This window comes from Pinus tabuliformis, chromosome 5_2, assembly GCF_031772625.1.
Source record: "Pinus tabuliformis cultivar Carrire ecotype Pingquan chromosome 5_2, CPIR1, whole genome shotgun sequence".
Taxonomy (NCBI): Eukaryota; Viridiplantae; Streptophyta; class Pinopsida; order Pinales; family Pinaceae; genus Pinus; species Pinus tabuliformis.
Genome location: NC_142306.1, coordinates 984,533,011 through 984,549,815, shown reverse-complemented (window position 1 = coordinate 984,549,815; position 16,805 = coordinate 984,533,011).

The following is a 16,805-nucleotide window of genomic DNA, read 5'->3' as shown; positions in this document are numbered from 1 at the left end:
CTTGATTGTGAACTTCTTGTCAATCCACACTTCCATTGCATCCCATCTTCTTCCCAAAACATAAGATATTTTTGTGTACTCATGCTGATTGTACTCCTCCTTTTCAATTTTGATACATTCAAAATAAATAAATATATTCTTGTAATTAGCAAGAAAACACATCCGTACCTTCATAATTAGATGCACCTTTATGTTTATTCCTTTTGGCTTCTCGCATCTGTCTTATTCGACCTCCCTTGAGGTCATTCTCTTCCTTCACTGAAGAGAAATAGAGGATCTACTCCCCCTTAGAAGATCATCCTCCTTCTTCCTCCAGACCTTCAAAGTTTGAGTTCTGACAGAAGCATTACCATCTTGCTTCTTCTTTACCCTTGTTTGGTTCTTCTCTTGACTATGCATGAAAAAAGGAAACTTCTCTTTCACCTCCTCTTTCTTCTCCCAAATCCACTTGGAGCCTTTCTTCCTTACCGAGGGGTCTGCTACAAGAGTAGGAGCATCATTCTTTTGATTTCTTCCTCCTCTTTTCACCTTTCTCTGTTGACGCAGAGTATTGAAGACAAATGCATATCGCTCAACTCCATTCTTTCTCCTTGTCTTCAAATCCCAAGTTGCGACATTCGCATGCATATGCTGATAAGCATTCCGTTTCTTCTCATTTCTGCAGCCATCTCTCTTGTGTTCGATATTTCCACAATTGTATTATTCAACATGGCTTAAGACCGTGGCAGAGGAGTTACTCTTTTTGACAACTCTTTTGTCAAAACTCTTATTGTGACCAGCATGCCTTCTCTTAGCCTCTTTATGCATTCTTGGTTTGCTACTACCCAACACATTGTTTCCCTACATGACATCTATAGTCTATGGATTTATGTCCAAAATGATTGCAAGAAAAACAATACCCATAAAAATGCCTTTGATGACAGAGGTCACCTTTTCTCCGAAGGCTTTGTCCTTGAGTAGGAAAGGACCTCTGCTAGCTCTTCATGTACCTTCCATGACAGTTTGCATTACTGCCATGCACTCTCTCTTGCAGCTGGTGAGACCTCTTCTACTACACTACCGGATGTTGCTTCTTAGCATTCTGTTGTTTATGTTCCTTATCTTGTTGTTGTTTCTTTCCATGCTGCTACTACTGTCCAACAACCTTTCTTTCTTTGTTGTTCTTGGAATCTTGGACTCCCTTTACCTGGGAAGTTGACCCTTCAGCCTTTACCTTATTGGAGCTAGGTTTTTCCTTGAAACCCATACCAATCTTGATGAGAGGGGATATTTGCTTTCCAAGCATCTCATCCAAGACTTTCTTGCTCCCCTCAAGCTTCTGAAAATGACACAACGCTTTATTTGACTTTTCTAAGTCATGTCTCAGTGAGACTACCTCATTTTGTAGTCTCTAATAGCAAGCTTCCGTTTCACTCAACTGATTGGTTAACATCCTAGTCCGTCTACTAGCCTCTTCTTGTTGAGAATTTAGTTCCACTATTTTTTTTCTCAACTTCTCATTCTCAAGCTCATATATTTCAATTGCTCCTCTTGCTTGAGATTTTCCTTTGATAGGTCCTTGATCTCCTTTAGAGAAAAGATCAACTTCTTTCTAAAAAATATCCTTTCATCTAGATCTTTTTCCTCACTATCAGAAGTGCTAGCTAAGTTACTGCAGAGATCTAAGCCCATCTCTGTGTCCATGGAGTCTTCCACAGGTCTAAGGGTTATCCCTTCTTCATCACTTTCAGTGATACCCTTATTCTCTCTATGGGATGTACTCTCTTCTCCTTCATAGGATCCCTTATTTGCTATTGCTACTAAAATGGGTTTATCTTCATTAAAGCTACTAGATGCATGGCTCTCTCTATCTTCAAGTGAATCACATGAACATCTAGATAATGAATGACCTATTTCTTTACATTTATCACAAAGAAATAGAATACCTTCTGAGCAACATGGTCTCTCCTCTGATACATCTTCATCATCAACATGAGTGTGATGAGCAACAACTTCTCCATGTTCTGGTTCATTTCTAGAGAAGCAGGGCTCCTCAACCTCTTCTTGGGCCACATGTCTATCTTCATCATGCAGACATTACAATCTGTCCAGCACTTCTGTTGCTGACTTACAATTTCTTACTTTATCAACATCTATCTTAGACAACCCTTTCATGATGACCTCCTTGGATTTTTCATTATGCTCATTCTATTGTCTACTCTCAACAAAGATATACATATCATCATCCCAGAATGCAAAATAGGCCACTATTCTAACCTTCCAGACTTCATAGTCGAAACCATGGTCTGATTCATTTAAGAATGGGACTCCTTTTATTGTTAGCCAAACTTTATTAGCCATTGTTTCCCTTTGATCTACCTTCTAGTGATTAAGTTATTCCTGAAGGAACTTGGCTCTGATACCAATTGTTGGAAACAATGATAATACTGAGAGGGGGGTGAATTAGTATTAAAGCTAATTTTAAACTTTTATGCCTATTTACTTTTCTTATTCAATCTTAGCACCCATCCATATAATCAACAGCAATATGTAATATGGCAGCAACATGAAATCAATATACAAACATACACACCATGAGTATTATACACATGACACACAAGGTTTTTCACATGGAAACCCTTTCAGGAAAAAACCACAAAGCTTGTTGTTGTTATTGATGTAAATAAGAGCACCTAATCTATTACATCAATCTATTTTGTGAGCACCCACTCACAGGAAGCACCAACTCCCTTTGATTGTTTCCTAGCACCGACTAGCAAGAAACACCAATTCCCTGTTTTTGTAAACACTTGTCCAGCTTACCAGAAGCACCATGTGAGGCACCGACCTCATGGATTTTTTGTAAGCACCAACTTGCAGCTCCTTAGTTTTATGCAAGCACCAAATTTCAGGATGCACCAACCCACAAGCCTTCTCAAGCACCCACTAGAGATGGAAGCAGCAACTTCCTGTATGTAGACTCCAACCCACAATCAAATAGGAACTCTATGTTCTCTGTAATTTGGCAGCCACTCTTCCTCATAACATCTTTGTTCTTTTCTCACTCAGCTCACTTTGCACACTCTGTAGCAGTCCATTGATCTCCTCAAAAGAAATCACTCATCACCATCCTCGAACCTGTATGTTCTTTTCTCTTCATCGGCATGCCCTCAATTATCAGCCTCTTTCTCTCAACAGAACACAAACATCTCTCGGCCTCCTTTCTTTGCACAGGAACTTTCAACCTTTCTCACAACATAGGAAACTTTTGCCTTTACTCACAGCATAGGCAACTTCGGTCTTTACTCACAACATAGGCAACTTCAACCTTGCTCACAGCAATGCAGGAAACTATGCCTTTCATACAATGAACATGCAACTTTCAACCTTACACACAATAGTGCTACTCTCGGGGTCTCTTACCTTTGCCAAGGAGCTCTCAGCCTTTCTCTATAGAACATGCTCACTTAGCCTCACACAACAGTGCACACACACTGAGATTTTCCACTTAGCTCTCTCGCAACTATGTTGCTTCCCCGAAATTCCTCATTTGAGCTCCTGGTTTTTGTTCCTCTGTTGTCCCTCAATCGATGTTGCCACTCTATCATATATTCACACTACCATGACGGCATGGCTATTCATTCTTTTGTTTCATCTGACTTGGTCACCGCCACTACATTAAAAAAGAGAATGGTCACTTGAATGTTTTCTCCATATTGAGAATTAATTCTCAGTCCACCTACACACTCCTCCAAGCACAATCCTCTTCTTGAATAGATCTCCTATCACTAAGGCTCTCCATGCTTATTCATAGTTTCACAGTACTTCAACATGGCTTCTCTATGGACCATTGTCCTTGCTGCCTTGTATCAGAGTTTTCTGTTGATCTTTGACAGTCGCCATTTATTCCAGCGACCAAATCCTCTACACTCATTTACTCTTCAACTACCAACTCATCCAACATTCAATACTCCTTTGTGTTGCTATATCGGAGCTTTTACACCACATGCTTCACTAATACTCCTCAGCTCCTTGTGTGTTTCTCCTCTAGAATTCATTTTATTATATGACTGGGCTGGTGACTATCAGCTTAATACCACATTGTAGCCTCTTTTGTATTGTAACTTACCACGAAGTTCTGATTTTGTCATGGCTCCTTTTGCTTAGCCCTTTATCAAATCTCCACCATAGGTGTTAGGCCCCTATACTACTAGTGTAACCCCTTATTGTTATTAGTACAACCCACTTATTATATTGATGTACCCATGTAGTGCCCATATTGTTACTATTGTGCCCCATAGAAGCCCACTATTGTTATTATTGTGCCCTTACATTATTATTGTTATGTCGGCTCTGATTATGTTATGACCCCTTAGACTCCTATATATAGAAAGGAGGTCTTTTCATTTATATCATCCAGGAATTGTTCATTTATGTAATTTAAAGGAGGTTTCACCCTCGAAGAGGCTGAATTTTAAGGCGTTGATCTATCTTTTTCTTGAGCTAGTTTCATAACATTTGGTATCAGAGCTTTGGATTCTAGGGTTTCGCTGCTCCAAACAGGTCATCGTGGAATTTTCGTTATAAATTTTTTTCTGTGATGTTTCAGAAGTTACAAAAAAAACCCATTTGAGAAGAAATATCACTGAATCTTGGGTCCAAATTTCAGATCTTTTCGCACTATATTTCCGGAGATATGATCTGAGGAAGTTGGTCTTTTTGTAGACTCCTGAATTACATTCCAAACAGGTGACCTAGGGAAAATCATCATCATAAATTTCTCTCTAGGGATCAGATTGAAATTTAGTAAGAAGGCACAGAAAGAGGACGGACTGTAGTTTCTTGTATGAATTTTTCAGATCCAAAGGTCGAAACAGTGACTCGTGGCACGTCGTACAAGTTCGCTCTACTGAACTAGTCTAAATCAAGTCACTGTGGGAGATTTCACATAACTCTTCCTTGGAGAATCCAATTTGGGTCAGACTTGTGGCATTGGAAAGAGGACACAGACGGATACTGCGTGTCACAATTTTAGAACTTAAAAATTCAAAAGTACAGAGTTACAGTCATTTCAAGATCGAGCTCCTAAAATCAAGAAAAAGCAAGATGAGGAAGTTTGATGGCAAGGATCTGGTAAATTGGATACTTCAGATGGAGCAATATTTTGATCTACATGGTGTAGCACTGTTACAAAAGGTATGTATTGCATCTTCATATTTAGAACCAGATTAGTTTTTATGGTATGAAGGGCTTTGTTCTCGTAAACAACTTGTTACGTGGTCAATTTTCACGGAGGAAATGGTAGCACATTATGAGGATACAAAGAGCAAAGCCTTCTTGAGAGCAACACCACAACAATTGGAAAGAGTAAAAGGGCTTTGTGACATATTGGAAAGAAAAATTATGGAAACCAGGAAGCATACCCCTCACAACTATAAAGATGGAAGTGTTGTTTCTCCTAGCCTTCCACAACCTACAAGGGTTACACCACAACAATTGGAAGAAAAAAGAGAAAAAGGGCTTTGTTACAATTGTGATAGAAAATGCACTAAAGGTCATAAGTGTGCTGAGAAGAAATTATTTTACATAGAATATGAAGAGGAGGAAGAAAAGGATCAAGAAACACTAAAAGAAGAGGATATACGCCAGGACCCCACCCCAGAGAAAGAAGAAATGAATCAGACCATCTCTTGTAAAGCATTGGCAAGAATTACCACTCCTCAAACTCTCAAGATAGAAGGACATATCAAGAAGAAAAAGGTGCAAGAAGTGAAAGATCACATCAAGAAAGAAGAAATGAATCCAACCATATCTTGTAATTCATTGGTTGAAATTACCACTGCTCTAACTATCAAGATAGAAGGACATATCAAGAAGAAAAATGTTCAAGAAGTGAAAGATCACATCGAGCATCAAGAAATGAATCTGACCATATCTTGTAAAGGATTGGAAGAAATTACCACTCCTCAAACTCTAGAGATAGAAGGACATATCAAGAAGAAAAAGGTTCAAGCAGTGAAAGATCACATCGAGCATCAACAACAAGTTCTCCAACTTTTAAAGGATAACGCCACTTCGGTGCAAAATCAAATGAAACAACAGGTAGATAAGCATCATAGTGAAAAAGGTTTTGATGTAGGTGATTGGGTATTTTTACTGCTACATCTCAAGCAAGCTATTTATGAGAAGTAAATGTTGGCAATACTACATGCACTTAAAAAATGGCGACCTTACCGAATGGGGTAAATACTCTTCAAAGATGAGGATGTGGAAGCATTGTTTTCTGCTATTTCTATTATCCAACCAGATTGGATAAACGAAGCAAGGGATGAATGGAAGAAGGATGAAGAAGTATGGCCACTTATTCAAAAGTTGCAAAAGATCCTAATTCAAACAATATTGCCAGAAATTGAAAAGGAAGGAAATTATCATATTGGAACCTGGAGCAGTCACGGAAACAAGAACCCGACAGCAACGAAATCGATCAATTTCAGAGTATCTCATCAAGTGGAAGAACTTACCCACTGAAGATTCCACATGGGAGGACAAGAATTTTATACAGAAGCATCAAGAACTACTCAAGCATTGAGGACAACGCTTTTTGAAGGAGAGGGGCATGTTAGGCCCCTATACTACTAGTGTAACCCCTTATTGTTATTAGTACAACCCACTTATTCTATTGATGTACCCATGTAGTGCCCATATTGTTACTATTGTGCCCCATATAAGCCCACTATTGTTATTATTGTGCCCTTACATTATTATTGTTATGTCAGCTCTAATTATGTTATGACCCCTTAGACTCCTATATATAGAAAGGAGGTCTTTTCATTTGTATCATCCAAGAATTGTTCATTTATGTAATTTAAAAGAGGTTGCCCCCTTGAAGAGGCTGAATTTTAAGGCGTTGATCTATCTTTTTCTTGAGTTGGTTTCATAACAATAGGTCTGTTGCCTGTGACTGTCGGTTTAGAACTTAGGTGCTATGTCCTTTAACATCCTATCGAGGGCCTTTCTCCTCGTGTTATTCCTCTGCGCCCTTGGTATTCTAGGCTCCACAACCAAGTAGCAACAACATCAAAAGTTCTTCTTATCGAAACTTTTTTAATAACTCATTTAAAGTAGAGTTCTAAAATCTCCAACCTTTGATATGTTCCACAACACTTAGGTGCTAAGTCTCACTCTACGCCCTTGGCTCTATTAGTTTCCTTGACCAAGTGCCAACACATCGGAGCCCCCTTCTCAGAACCTTTTCAAGTACTAACTGTTATAAATTTTTGATATCCTAATCCTCCAATCGCTGACTTCTGATATGATGTCATCACTGCCACATGGTGCTTCTTGAGTGGTGACACGTGTCACCAATATTTGCCCACTTAGGCCCCTCAAAATGCCAAAATTTCCTGCACATGTCCTTTCGTATGACCACGTCATGTTGACATCAGCTGCCACTGTACCTTATTAGATCCAATCATATGATGCCATGTGTCCTTATTAGATCCAATCACATGTTTCCATCTATCCTTATTAGAGCCAATCATATGCCACCACGTGTCCTACTAGAGGAGAGAGAAAAGGGCCTGCCGACCTTTTGTTTTGTGATGAAATCCTTTGTTAATCCTTTATCGACGTTCCGAATAGATTTTAATGATATTAGCGCTTTACCCTTATCGCAAATTTTAAAGGTTCCTCACTTGAAAAGTTCTGATATTGCGATATGTCAATCTCCGACATGCAAATGCGTTGATTCTCCGATCTCCTCTGAGCTCCGACGATGCTTGCTCTAATGTGTTGGACCTTCGAGATTGTGACCGCCAATAATGTGATACACCGATAATGCGACCCTCATCATTGCGATGCGTCGATAATGCGACCGTCGATATCTCTAACCTCTGATGTTTCGATGTGTGATCGTTGTTATTCCTGATGTCGCTGGACCTCCAATGTCGTTGGACCTCCGATCTCCAATATGTCGATATTCTTTCTTGCCTAAGGCTTCAAATCCCTGAACTTCAACAACCCATAACTTTTGAACTAGGAATCCATTTCTGAACTTCCACATATCATTGGAAAGGTTATTCAGAGAACTTTCCATTGGAGAGGGTTCAATGTAGGATTTGAGCCCATCTGCTACCTCTAAAATGGCTCCAAAGTCTTTGACATTATTCTGCTTCTTCACTCTCTGGAAAAATGGAATCACAACCACCAAGGTGATCCTTTGCATGAAGCAGCTACCATGGACTTCCTCCCGGTCCATCATTGTAATCATCAGTTTATGGATTTTCCACTAAGCCTACTGCTATGATGATTCTCTACTTAAAGCTTGCAACTATCATAGGAATCCTTCTGAGCCATGAACAACCATGGGATTCCTCTTGGGCCATCACTACAAATCATCTGCTACAACCATCATCCAAGCTAGTTTGGTTAACATCAATGCCAACTGCCCAACAAATCTCCCCAACATGACTATTGACATAAATGCCAACACACTTGTAGATGCCTTCACTAGACCACTGATCATCCAGACAATGCTAATTGTCCAACACATCCTTTTGCACATGTTGAGAGGTGATATTTGAGGCTTGTAATGGACAGATCCAAAGGAAGGCTTGGTTGGTTCCATGGTCGGATCAGGTTTTATTCTTCCACTACTATTTGTTGATATCAATAAAAAAGCTTTGTCTTGTTCCTAAAATGTTATGATCTCATTTTTTTGTGATTCATGTCTAATATATCACGATTTATATGTTGATGATTGATGATATTCTACCTTAGATCTGTTGAGGTTGTCAACCCTTACCTTAGGGACGTTTTTCCCACAAACATAACTGGCGACTCCATTGAGGAATACAATCTCATATTTCCTACAAGGGTTGTTTTATCCTTGATATGGGATTTTCTATCTTGTTTCTTGATTTTTCCAATCTTATTGATTCATTTGCATTCTGGGCAGTCAGTCTGATCTTTTGGATCAGGCCTATACATTTTATTTTTACTGGTTTTTCTGCATATATGTTCTTTTGTTTGTGTATTGTAGGGTACACACGTGGTTTTTTCCAAAGAAACCCATGTACACGGGTGTTTATTCAGACACAGTCATGTGTACACGCAACTTTTCTTACACATAGTACCATACATCTAGGAAAATTTGAATTTTTCAAATTTTTACCTTCAGTTTGGGAAGTAGCCTGGCTTTCCTGCTTCTTTAAGAGTCATTTGCAATCTGGAATGATCTTGTTTCTTGTTAGTGTCGGTTTCTTTGTCTTTGTTACAAAAATATTGTGTCAACCTAGGGTTTGTGATTTTCTTGAAGTTTTGTATTCTTGAGTTTGGATTTCAGACCTTTTGGTAAAGTGTCTGACTATTCTATGCATCTGGAATAGAGAGTTGTTTTTCAACTTGCCTTATGATCCAATATTTTCATTGCTTCATTCACATTCTTGAAGTTTCCTCTTTTTGTTTCTTCTTGCTTGTTTGAGAAAGGTCTTTGCAATTTTGGTTCAGTGAAATATTTTGGTCCTCTGAAATCTTTTGTTTCCTAAATCTTTTATGTGTCTTTCAGATCAAGTTGTTCAAGTGTTTTTGACCTCTTAGTCACTTTGGTCTTATCATTTCGGTGATTGTTTATGGCTGGTGAACTTTGGTGTCTTTTCACTTGATTTTGATCTTGAGGTCATTGATTTCTTTCCCTTCTTGAAACTTTTATTCAAAGTCCTTAAAAGAAAAGAAAAAAATATTTATTTTTTCATTTTCTTTATTTTGGTTTTCAGTTTGATCTTTTTGTTATTAACAAGTGTGTAGATATTTGTTTGAAGTTGGAAATTGCTTTGCTTGGGAGATTTTTTATTGGATGTTTCTTTCTCCTTGTTTGGTCAAATTTTGAGTTTAGGATATTAAAAGAGCACATTTGTTTGTTTAGAGAATTCCATAGAATCTTTCATTTAGGCATTCTAGTATGCATTAAGTAGTTTTCATTTTAGGCACTTTTTTAGTCTCTTTCGATAGATGATGAATGTGTGACCGTGTTTAAAAGAAAAAAATATTTTTTTCTTCCATAGATTCTCGTAGAACCCTGTAGAGATCACTTTTGATCGAAGAAAAAGAAGTTGCATTTACATGTAGCCTAGTTTTCTATTGATTTTTTTTTGTGTCAAAACATCATAAGTTTCATTTCCGCTACCCCTAACTTAAGTAACAACCAATAAAATCAAGCGCTTAATCTAAAATGAACTAGATTTTTCTTTTTGTCATAGATACATAAATTAGTCTAGGGAATTTAGGACATTGGAATAGGTGTGTGGAGAGTAAACTCTCCAAGGCCACTCTAAACTAAAACATAGAAGTTGTTTAAAGAGTGCAAAATTCAATCTCGTTAAGCTATTTGGGAAACACATGAGTTAAAAACAAGGACAAGTGAGGACATGGAAAGAGAGATACCCCCTCTCATACTTGTTGGATCCCACGCCCACGATTGTTCTGCCTAGCTTCTAATTATGAATTGTTGACCTTAGTTTTCTATCCTATGGACCACACAGGTGATGACGGGGGGGAATACTCGTGGGACCTGAGATAGACATTGTATCACTTTCATAATACTTCTAGAGCATGCCCTTGCGAAGCTCAGGTACTTGCATCGGCAAAGGCTATTGTCTGGAGGTCAGCGTAATTGTTTCTGACACCTTTGCTGGTAGGCTTGGGCTGTAATTATCCCAAACTATGTTCAGAAGCTCCTTATCTTCATTTTTTTGTATTTTGGTGTCTGGTCCTAATCACCCAGAGAGAAAATAATTAGAAGCTGCTTTTTTGTTTATATCTTTTGGTACTTTTTTAGTGAGTGCTCTCTGCTCATAGATTGCCATAATTTTTTTTTTGAGTCTTTAAAAAGTTCTCTTAACATTTAAAAGTGGTTGATCGACATGTTCATCGATTTAGGAGGCTTCGTGGGCTTTCACCTACGAGTGCCGAAATTTCATCTAGAAGGTGCAGGAGTATTTATGTTGGTTATTTTCAACCAGTAGCAACTGACACATCGGATATTAATCCAGCTTTAGGGGCTCTTATTTTGTAGGGTGAACCTAGTGCAATTCATAATTTGGACAGAAACACTCCGTTCCTTGCTAAGGTGATCTTCCAATTGGAAGCTGTGATTGATCTTGAAAACTTCCCTGAGTCCCCATGACTCCTTCGACACCCCTTCCTTCTCATCTTTCGTACATTGTATCATACATGGCTACCCCGACTCACAGGGTGGCAAGCCCTGCTCACTCTCCTTCTTCTTTCTAGATGGCCAATGTTAGTGGTGTAATTATGGTTGTTAATACTTCTAGTGTGCAGACCCCTCCTTTAGTTGCAGGAGGCAGTATTCTTGCTATTTATACTATTACAACTAGTACAGTAGCAGTTGGATCTACATCAATTCTAGCTATCAGTGGGGTCACCCACCTTTTGTTTCTTTCACTGGTGCCTATCTTTTCAGTATGCCACCTAGTGGGATTACCTTAGTTCCTTCAACCTTTCCATCTGTTGTTTCCACATATATGATTTCTATGCCAAGTGGATAAGCATATTTTCAAGGTTTTTCTTTTGGAGGTGGTCATATCCCTCTTTCCACTCCATCTTTGAACTTAGGACAAGATTAGAATGTTAATCCTTTCCAAGGAGGTCAAGGATGGCCAAATCCTTTCGTTAGTGGTTTAGGGGCTGGGAATCCATCCCATTTATTTGATCAACATGGGAGTATGCCTTTCCCTTCCATCAGGACCTCAGAGATCTTTCCTCTGCTAGCTAGTGCATGGAATCCTTATCAGGGGTTATCCCCTTCTTTCAATGTTCTGCTAGGAGGAAACTATGTTATGTATGATAACCCTATAGCAGGGGATGAATACCCTTCAAATACTTCTAGGAAAAATGGATTTCCTTATGGTTCAAGTCCTTCTACGAGTAATCCATGGAAACCTCGTGCCTCCCCAAATCTAGTCTACTCATTTCCTAATAGCGGAAAGTCTGCTCTGGGTGGGTGGAATTCTCCTGCTCCTCCATGCTTACTATTCCTAACAACTTTAAACTTTCTAGATCTTTCAAAGTTGACGAACAATCTAATCCGATACAATCTAGCTTGGCCTCCATTTCCCACCAAAATTCCTTTTGATATTCCTAAATTTGAATGGAAGAGTGGGGAGGATCATACTGATCATATAACCACATTCCATTTATGGTGCTCATCGAACTCCTTGATCGATAATTCGATTAGGTTGAGATTATTCCAATGCACCCTGTTATAGACATTTTTGTGCCTTACAGCTCTAAGCATGAAATGTCCATAAACCAAGGGATCCTAAGTCCCTAAAAGTGTTGTTCTGGCCCCTAAAGGAACAAGGTCAAAAAATTATAGCTTCTCCCAGAAGTTCTCCACCAGAAACTGCTCAGAGTCAGTCAAATCGGGATCATTTCAGCTGCTCCACTAGCTAGCTGCGTTGCATAGCACCCAAGTACACTAGCTAGGTGCGTTGCAACGCACCTAAATGCACTACCAGGGTGCGTTGAGCGGGAAATGACAAATGGCAGTGTCATTCCGCGAGGTGGATAGACAATGGAAGCTTCTAGAATCTTCCCCAATGACACTTGCCTCACTGAGTTCGACCAAGGATGAGTAAGAGGCTCTTAGTCTCCAAGTGGAAACAAGAACTGACAGAGAGAAGCCACTAGTCAAATCATAAGCTGACTCATCCTCTTTGCATACATCTATATATGGATCCCTCATCCCAGAGATCCAAAGGCTGGAATTTTGTACATTGCAGAGAATTGCTGTTGGTTTTGAGATAGATATCAGAGTATTGGGTGATTTATGCTTTGTTGGAGGTGAAGAGGGGACTCCTTTGCTGGGAGGTTGATGCTGGATCAGGAATCATCGGTTGTAACTCCTCCTGGATCTTCTTGTTATATCAATAAAACTATTTGAGTTTCTCCTACATGCTTGTGTATCATTGATGTTTGTTACATTTGTATGTTTAGCTTAAATCTGATCCTAAGCTATTTATGAATATAAATCCATGTCTTTGTGTAGTTTTCTTCTTCTGTGATCTTACAGGAACTTGGTGAAGCTGGGCAAGTAAGGGAGCAGGTAGCTGGAAGCTATCAAAGAGGAGAGAGATTGGATCAAAGGACTAGCGCAAGACACAAATTGGTTCATCCTATTCCTCTTCATTTATAGTTCATAAAGAAGAATACGAAAGTAGTTTTTTCTGTTTGTTTCTAAGGTCACTGTCACACCTTAGTGGGATAGGGTCGTTCTCAGTAGACACTTTTCCCGTTAACAAAATGGCGACTCCGCTGGGGATCGTGTCTAGTTGGTTTGTTTGTGTTTCTCTTGTTTTTTGTTTCATAAACTTAGAAGTAGCAATCGAACTGCATTTGCCATTAACAAATGCAAAGTAGACATCTGCTACTTCAATCCATTCATTGGATCTGTTTATGATTTGAACAGCTGATTCACAAATGATCTGATTGCCCTTTGTGATAGCTCTTAGACCTCCTTTAAATCTACCCTCTGATTTTGCATTACTGATTGCTTTTACTCGGCCAAAAACCATAGATTAACCTGCAAACCGTGACCCAGAACCCGGATAAAATTCTCGTTTCTGCCCCAGCGCAGGCTTTGTGAATAGATTCTGCATTTCAACGCAGTTCCCGAGAGGGCTACTTGCGCTGCAATCCAGTTTCTCTGTGTAACATGTGCGCTGATAAGCCTAGCCTTGTGCAGCTGAGGTTCTTTGCTTCATTTTTCAGTTTTGTCTCTGATTTTTGCAGCCCGTGATTAGTCTATGTGTCTGTTTAAAAACCCCTTTTCTTTGCCTTAATTCCGCCTCCTTTGTACAAAAATACTGTAGATGTTTTTGTGTGTTTGTTACATCATTTACAGTTTTCATTTGAAAGTAGAATAGTCAAACTGTCGTCCTTTGATTTAGATCTGTCATAAGTGTCGATTTTGATCTTAGGAGAAAGTTTATCTGCTGTTGACAGTCGATTATGCTTTTACTTTTGCCTTTGGTTTGAATTTGTGACTTTCTAGTGTCGAAACGAGTATTTATTTCAAAAATCATAAAGTGTCGTAATCATCTCTACCTTTTGATTTCAAAAAGAAGCTTGTTTGTGTTTGTCACTTGAAAGCAAATTCAGATTTGTACATCAACTTTCTTTTTAGGCATCAATATTAAGAAAGTGAAAAACAAATACATGCACATGTGCATTTTCATATTGACAGTCTGTTTGGCTTGATTTAGGAAAAGTGCATTTACAGTGTGCTCTTTGCTCTTTGAGAAAAGATTGTGTCTTTCTTTTCCCCTTGTCGCTAGGATTTTCATTGCTGAAAAGAGATAAAAGTTTGCTTATCATATTTAGATTGCATTTTAGGAATTACATCTACATCTCGTGGTGAACCCAAAAGGCAAACTTCATAAGAAAGATCAACTTAAAATAAATTGAATGAATCTAACAACGCTTTGGAACTTAACACCCAACATTTAGAGGTCTAGGCTAGAGACGTATTCCAGCGTCGTAAAGCCTGGTAACTGTTGTCCTCACTGATGGTGTGGTGATTCCCCCACTTTGAGACGATAAGTGCCAGTACGGACTTGTGCTCCCACGTACCGTCGAGTATATATTGGGATACCCCTATAGGCTTAAAACCTTTTATCCATAGGAAGCCGTGTCGGCCGCCCTACTGGTCGCAATGCACCGAACACAGCATTCGGGAAGATTGACTGCCGTACTGTAAAAAGTATTCTGCAGTTTTGCGATTGGTTCGGTACTCCCTCTACCTAGATCTCCAGAGCAGTCCCTTTCGTTCCTTTTTAGACTCCTTAACGGAAAAGGTCCATCTGAGCACTTGTCACTTCAGGCTCATTAAAAATCGAAGGAGACTAGAGTCATCTTTTGTTTTTTCTCGACTCTTAAAAATTGAAAAAACAAGTTGTGTCAAAGCGTCTAAAAATTTATTTTAAACGGAATATTCATACCCTTTTCCTACGTTGATCTTAGGTTGAGAAAATGGAGTCCACCAACCAAGGAATTCCCCTTGGTGGAAATCCTAGTCCCTTCTCCTCTTGGGGAGATGTTGGTGCACCCCATATGGCCACATTGTCACTTCCAGGACTGACAATTGGCTTGCCAGTATGGCTCTTCTCAACCAATGTCGTTCAGAACACCACCATTCCTGAACAATCAAATCAGCAATTAGACGAGTCCAGAGTTGCCCACCAACCTTCTACTTCCTCTAATTCTTCCTCTCCTCCTTCCTCTTCGCTTGATAGGGCTGGCAAAGCCAAAAGTCAAGTTCCTAAGGAGAAGAAGGAGAAGAAGAAGAAAGAGAAGAAGAAGAAGGAGCCAAAGGCGAATGGGGGAAAACGAGTGTCGTCTAACGAAAATCCACACACTGCACCGACCAGGCCTAAATCGCCATGTGTCATTTGCAAAGGAGACCACTTTCACAGAGATTGTCCTTGCATCCCTTGGATACTAAGGGACTGGTCTCCTCGTTTTCACAATCCGGTGTCATCAACCTCTGATGATCATGTTCAAAGCACACCGTCAACTAGCGAAAGTGAAGCCCCAGGACAAAAAGGGAAAGCTAGATTTCCTTGTAAACTGTGCGAACGCAATCATGCTGTCCACCGTTCTTAGACGAAGCGAAAAGGGTTTTAGATGATCGTCCGGTTTCACCGTTACGACTTCCTCCTGGATATAAAAAACTCTTGCCGAGTCCGTCGCTAGTTGAGAATCCAGCCGGGCTCAAGTGGTCGGCTGAAGCGCCTATCATTGAAGATAAACCATCTGAATCAATACCAGACGAAAGTCAAAAGGTCGAGGCGGCAGTTGACCCGGTCTTGCCTTCAGAGGTTTTATCTTCGGATGATACAGTCACTAAAGAGAACAAGGATGACACCGTCCAAATTCTCTTCATCAACACAGACTCCGACGAACATGGGGGCAATCTACCCATTCCCTTACCACAGGAGGGAAGTTCATCAGAGCCATACCCAACCGTCTACTCAGTCCCACCTCCAAGTAACCTAGTTGTCTCCTTTGACTGGAATCAACTAGGCAGACCCCATTTACCAGCAAGTGTACCATTCTGAATTATCGTTCAAATATATAAAATGGTCATGGCTAGTACCATCATAGATGAGGGGGCTTCTGTGAGTATCCTTTCCTCTATTGCTTGGAAAGTGCTTGGTTTGCCATCGTTGTTGCCTGAGATGAGAAATCTGACAGGCTTTGATAAAGGAACCAGTCAACCTTTAGGGATCCTTCCCGATGTGCCCATAACATTGAGAAGGAAGACAGTTCGCATGAACGTAATGGTAGTTCAAGGACCCGTGGATTATAACCTACTCCTTGGACGAGACTATATTTATTGCATGGGAGCCATCGTCTCCTCACTCTTTAGAGTAATGTGTTTTCCGCACGAAGGAAGAGTGGTCAAGCTCGTGGACCAGCTTTCATTTCCCGGATCACGCATAGCAAATAGTCATATACCATCCCTAAATGGTCTCTTCACGCAAGAAATGTCTCAATCTCTAGTCCTTCCTCCCGATGAGCGCGAGTAATTCGGAGGGATATGACTGAAACCCAGGGGGCATGCATCCTGGTCTGCTTCGGCAGGAAAACTTCGGGTATAGGGTAGGTTTCCGCGGGAGAATATGACTAGTCTGTACCCCGTCCGTCGGTGGAAGAGGGGTTATTCTAGAATAAGATTCTCTTGTCAAAGTTATGTGAGTTGGTGGATGTCGTCACTCACCTTTGTTTATCTTGGTAGACATCGCCGA